Source organism: Saccopteryx bilineata, chromosome 6 (genome assembly GCF_036850765.1).
Source record: "Saccopteryx bilineata isolate mSacBil1 chromosome 6, mSacBil1_pri_phased_curated, whole genome shotgun sequence".
Lineage (NCBI taxonomy): Eukaryota > Metazoa > Chordata > Mammalia > Chiroptera > Emballonuridae > Saccopteryx > Saccopteryx bilineata.
Window position 1 is genome coordinate 97716775 of NC_089495.1, and position 6597 is coordinate 97723371.

Genomic DNA, 6597 nt, shown 5'->3' on the forward strand with positions numbered 1-6597 from the left:
CACTGAAATTTAAAGAGTAAAAAAATGTGATAATTTTCTACATACAAACTATATAGATTAAATTCAAATACGTAATTAGAGATTTTTTTCAATATGGAAATGACACAGGTGAAAAAAATGGCAAAAGGACCTTATGGTAATATTTTGTTACTGATGATTTATTAATTTTTAGGACCTAAACAAAGATTCTGAATATTCAGACTTTTTTTCTGTTTTTCATGTGTACCTATTTTTTTTTTTTATAGTGACAGAGATAGAGTCAGAGAGAGGGGTAGTTAGGGACAGACAGAAAGGAGTAGAAAGAGATGAGAAGCATAAATTATTAGTTTTTGTTGCGACACCTTAGTTGTTCATTGATTGCTTTTTCATATGTGCCTTGACCGTGGGGCTACCGCAGACAGAGTAATCCGCTGGAGCCAGCGACCTTGGATCCAAGCTGGTGAGCTTTGCTCAAACCATATGAGCCCGCACTCAAGCTGGCGACCTTGGGATCTTAAACCTGGGTCCTCCACATTCCAGTTCTACACTCTATCCACTGCTCCACTGCCTGGTCAGGCAGTACCTATATTCTGATTCAAGCTACTTAACCAAAAATAGGAAGGCATTTCACTTTATAACAAAAGTTTTTCCATCTACAATTACCATCCACAAAGGAACAGACATTACAGTGCTGATATATTCTGGTCGTTCTCTTTGGAACAGTGTACAAAAAATTATGTCAACCTTGTTGAAACTCAAGTAGTTTCCCAAAAATGTAACAATTATGCACAGTTCAGTAGATTATAATGTTGTTTCACCATCTCAAATTTAATCAGTGTAATAAAAACCTGTTATAGTTGACTTGGTTTCAGGAAACACACATTTGAGAATGACATTGTTGTCTCATCTTCTCTTAGGGACAGGGATTTTGTGAACCATCATGTTTCCTTTGTAGATCATAGTAGTGAAGGAATGCAGACTGACTTGCTCAGAATTGGTAATGAACTGTGGTCCCAACTTTTCCCACCACGTTTCAGGTTCAACCAAATCTTTGTATAAATCAGCAGATCAAATGAACATGAAACTTCCAACAGTGGCAGAAATGTCACAGTAGCTGTGATCGGTCTGATCACTGGGCAAATTTCACCTTGGATAGCTTTCTGAGAACTTTCTCTGAGTATGCTGTCATCTTTGGCAGTCTTGTCATACTTGATATCAAACTGCCATCTTTCAAGGACCTCACCACTTTCAATATTCAGGATGACTACCACCGGTGTCTGATCTTAACACTTGTACAACCAATCTTTCAGTTGTTTCACTACATTATTTAAGTATTTCATGAGCTCAGAATCAGCAGTTAGAAGCAAGGTGAGTCCCTATTTCTGCCCTTGAGTAAAGGTTTCGAGTGGATAAATGCCACGCTGATAAAAAATGCTGTTGATACCAAATGAGAAGAGCATGGCTAAGATTTTTGAGGCCCTGTGCAGTGATGCTCTGCATCCAAGAGAGCTGCCGCCCCGTGACCAGGCCCACAACCATGGCCGAGCTCACTGCGCATGGCCACACAGGGCTACAAGCCCACTCCATCATTTAAATCAGCCACTCCTAGAAGACAATTAAGCTGGACACTTAAAGCATATTGAATAAATAAAAATCAGTTATGTTTACCAGATATGCTTTATTTAAATTTGTTATTATGTTTTCTAATCAGTGGTTTCCCTCCCTCCCTCCCATCCTCCCTCCCTCCTCCTCCCTTCCTCCCTCCCCCCTGCCTTTCTTCCATTCCTCTTCCCTTTTTTGTCTCTTTTAGCTATCTTCTTAGCATCGCCTTCCATTACTTTCCCTTTATTCCGCATGTTGCTTGACACCTTATTATTTCACACGTCTCATAGTTAAGTGTGTTGTCCCTTGAAGATTGTTATTTTAAAAATCTAATAAATGAACTGAGTATTAAATATATCTTGAAAATATGTCTTGGTACAGGTTTTCCTTTTTGTAATTAGAAAAATATCAATACCACTTTCTTGCAAATATATGTTAGCAACATTATGAGAAAAATTAACATTCCTATTGCATAAAGTTTATTTCCCTGGATAAATAGAATGCCTAATGCTAATAATGCAGTTTAAAACAGAACTGAAATGTAAATAGAATGAATTTGATTTCCTGAAAGTATTTTTCTTGAATGAAAGAAATCCTTGAGATGCTTTTAGTTTTAGACAAGACACTTTACTTAAACACTGACAGTAACTTTATAATACCTTACATTTTAATGAACAATGATAAGTATGACAACTATATTTTATATTTGCATTATATTTTATGACTTCTAAGACATGGGGAGGAAATTGGAGTTATGAGATCAGTTTTTCTCCAGTAGTGCAGGGGACATACCTATAGACTTCAGCACAACTCCATCTGTTCAAAGGAATCAAAACGCACATTCATGTAAACTGGTTTAGGCCAGTGATTTAAAATAAACAAAATATATTTTTCTATACTGGGACCAACTTCATTGAACAGACTGATTGTATATAAATCTTCAATGAGTCACAGAGTTGTAGAATAATAAGTCAGAAAGGTATTCTGGAAGTTTATTTTAACCACTTCAGACAGGCAAACATCTAAGATATATCATTAAAAAAGAGATTTAAAAAAAGAGATAAGATGATAAAAAAGCATTATGTATTAGTATACATTTCTTTTTATAATGGGATTTGAGACAAAAAAAATCCCATATAAAAGGCAATGCCAAAATTATCTTTAAAAATTATATAAACTTTCAAAGAGATCACAAATGTGTTACATCATGTTATGTAAAATTTTAAAAAATGATTCCCTTCTCTGATTACACATATCATGTTACATAATATATACTACCTAATTCAGTGAAAAAAAATGTAATATAGTTGAATTGTAGAGATTAATAAACTGAAGGACTATTCATGAAGCTAGCATCAGAAAAGGAGTTCTGTTCATGTAGAGCTCCTATTGAGAAAAAAAAATTCTTTTTGTGTTCTTGGACTAGTCTAATAATCAAATTAATATAAGAAAAGTTAACAGAAGAAAAATATTTAATTACATCCACACAAGGCTCCTTAAGTGTATGAAACCTTTGTGCAGTCAAGTAATTGAGTATTATAAGCCATCCTGAGCTAAGGAGATGGAGGTAGGGGTCTGGAACTTCAAACAGGAAGATGGAAAGAACAAATGTTTAGTAAATAAAGGTTTATTGTGCCATGCAGTGACAATGGGACACAGAAAAGAGTTTGATTTCCAGGACCTGCCGAGCTCTCCCTACACCCAGCTTAAGACATCTCACTCATATTCTTGGATTGTAGAGATTAATAAACTGAAGGACGATTCATGAAGCTAGCATCAGAAAAGGAGTTCTGTTCATGTAGAGCTCCTGTTGAGAAAAAAAAAATTCTCGACCAGGCCCTCTACATAAATTTTTTTAGGTGGCTATGGGAAAGGTAAGTCTTTCTTGAATCTGCTGAGTGTTGATTGCCTTCAGCTTAAAAAGTTGATATGCCAAAGTGACACATTTTGTTGAGCTCTTTCTGAGTTACTTTACTCCTTAGTTACTGCATAGTGCTAATGTAGTTGAACTTAGTCAACTGCAAAGGTTAGTGGCAGCAGCCTGTGTAAAGGAAGTAGCGTGCATTCCAATGTTGAACGCTGAGCTTCTAAGGCACACCTATAGCCAAGGTTTTGTCAGATCATACTGTAATATTAGAGTCTCTGCTCATACCAAGGCAGAGACAAGTCATCCTTAAATTATATGGTTTTAAGTTCCAAGAACTCTAAGATTAAAGTCCTTTCATCCAAAGCGTGACATCTGACAAGTGGTGTGCCTATAAATATTTAAGAACCAGCTCTGGGTCAGGGTGTGGTTATGTGTGATTGATAATGTGCGGTGCCAATTTTCATGCTATAAATCCTCCAACCAAGGATGACTCCAAATTACATGCAATGGTGTCATTGAACAGGAAATTGGGAAGAGGTATTCAGCGGTGCACAATTATACAGGAAATAGTGAATTATGCATATTTATCATCTACTCTTTTAAAAACATTTATTTAATACTGTTTATATAATTTAATTTTTAATAATTGTTTAACCACAGATTGAAAAATTTCTGAAAAGTTATCACCGCTGTATCTGATCCAGATAGACTTTTGAAAGCTACCAAAGAATGCTGTAGGTATTGGAGACAGGCACATTCACCACGTTTCTTTCTCAGCAGTGTTTCCCAGTGAACTCAGCTGTTGCTAAGATTTCTATGTGAGTTCTGCCTGACCTGCTTTATTTGCATAGACAACTGAAAATAAAAGTCTTTATAAAGGGGTTACATCATTATCTTCTTTTTCTCTAGTCATGCAAAATATAAAGAATGTCAAGAAAACTTCTTTATTAAGCTCAAATGTTTAAAATATAAGTGACATTTGGTCCTACAAAAATTCTACATGATTGAAATTAAGTTCAATAAAATTAAAAATATGAGTTCAAATTCTCTCACATGAAAACTTTATTAAATGCTTTAAATGTGGTAAAAGAAAAAGGCTTTGTTAAATGTATTGAGAATGATTCACATTAGTCTACATCTGTAACTAGATCTTAAGAAAAGAATGAGTGGGGTTTTTTTTCAATACAAGCAGTGTTCTATAAAATATTAGAAACTGTGAATCATCTGCTGACTACATGTCTATCAACAATTACTAATATGTTTAGAAATTGTTCTATATCAATGACGAGGTATATTTTGAAGAGCTAAAGACACTTTGATTGACTGGGTCTCATATAAAAAATACGTTTGGAAACTATTCTTCTAAAACTCAGAGTATGTAACTAAGCATTATACTGGCAAGATAGCTCCCAACCCTTCCATTTCTCATGTATCTATATCACAGTGAAGATATAGATGACTATATTGGTTTTAATGTCTATAGCAATGTTGGGGAGGAAGAAATTTTCCTCCTGTTTTTGACTGATCTAATAAGTAAATCAACGTAAGACAGATTAACAAGAAAAAAAATAACCATATTTAATTACATACAAATGTACGGGAACTCCGAATATATAAGTATCAGAGATCCGATATTTATAAGAGGTTCAGAGATGGAAATGTAAAATGAAGTATATATGCTTTCCTGAGCTAAGGAGTCAGGTAAATGACCTGATACTTCAGAGGGGAGGAGAGTAATTCACAGGATGATAAGAAGAACAGATGTTCAGTAATTAGATATTTTTCCCTATCATATAGATAGGTCATGAACATAAAATCTGGTAAAAATTCATATTATAGTTAGGGGATCCACTTTAAATACTTTATGGAAAAAGTAAAAGTTTCTTTTGAGCATACTAGGTCTCAGTTGCTTTCAGCTCAAATTAATCCACATGCCACATCTTGGTGTGATTCATTCTGAATAACTACAGCAAGAACTGTTAGAGCAGATATTTCAATTCTCTGACCCTTGATACTCAAAATGTGCTCAAAATCAACAGTATTTATTTGCTAGAATCCCAAAACCAACCTTTATGTCAGACATACTAACTTAGCAGCTCCATTTCATAGGGGTCCCCATGTGATTCTAATGCCAATTAAAGTATAAGAGGCACTAATCCAGACAATATCCATTGACTCTGGGATAGTTCTGATCATTGCTATCTTTTCAGCACCTAGCAGAATACCTGGCATTAGCATATATTCCAAAATATTTTTAAATGAATAAATATGTATATTTATATTGACATTTGTAATAAATAAATTGTTTTGAAGTTCTTTTTTTTCATGACCATTGTTACAGATGGCATAAGACAAAATCTAAAAAAAAATCTTTACATAAAAATAACTAGATTTCAAACAAATCTGGAATTATTAATAAAGATATACCAATTATAATCAAATAATTTCCTGAAGTATTCTTTCATTTAAATTGTATTTCTTTAAATCAGACAGTAAATTAAGATATTCTTTCTTAATTTTGGTGATATTACTTTATGGTTCCTTAAACATTTATTATAAGCCTTTTTTATTATCTATTTTAAGTGTTTTCAAAGTGCTTAACATCTGTATCTCTTGGAGCCCTTATCAAAATGCCATTTCTTGGAACTTGCTCTGGAATTACTGAATAAAATCTGAGAAATATGTATTTTATAACTCTTAACCTTGGTTAATTTTCCTCTTGTTTTGTTATCATTTAATTTGACTTCTTAGCTAACATATTAATGATGACAAAAATAACATTTGCAACTACATTTTCTTTCTTTCTCTAGATGGCTAATAAATGTAAATAAAAAATAATAATTTAATTGGCCATGCTTTGAGAGTAATCTGATTATCATCAAAAACAAATAAAGAGAAAACAAGGCTCAGTTTTAAAAATGCACAGATACTTTAGAGTAACATGTTGATTAGAGTTGAAAATTATACTTTGCCTTAAGTCTAGATCATGTTGAGAATGATTCTGCCAAAAGTCTTCACCAGAGAAGTACTAGATCTAATAAATAAATTCAGCAAAGTTGCAGGATATAAATCCAATATTTAGAAATGATGATATTTTTATATACCAATAATGAATTGTCAGAAAGAGATATTAGGGAGACAATCACATT

At 33.5% G+C, this 6597-nt stretch overlaps 1 pseudogene; it reads right to left on the bottom strand.

Moving 5' to 3' along the window:
• Nucleotides 1-882: 882 nt before the first annotated feature.
• Nucleotides 883-6052, bottom strand: LOC136309339 (mitotic spindle assembly checkpoint protein MAD2A pseudogene; annotated as a pseudogene).
• Between the last annotated feature and the right edge of the window lie 545 nt (nucleotides 6053-6597).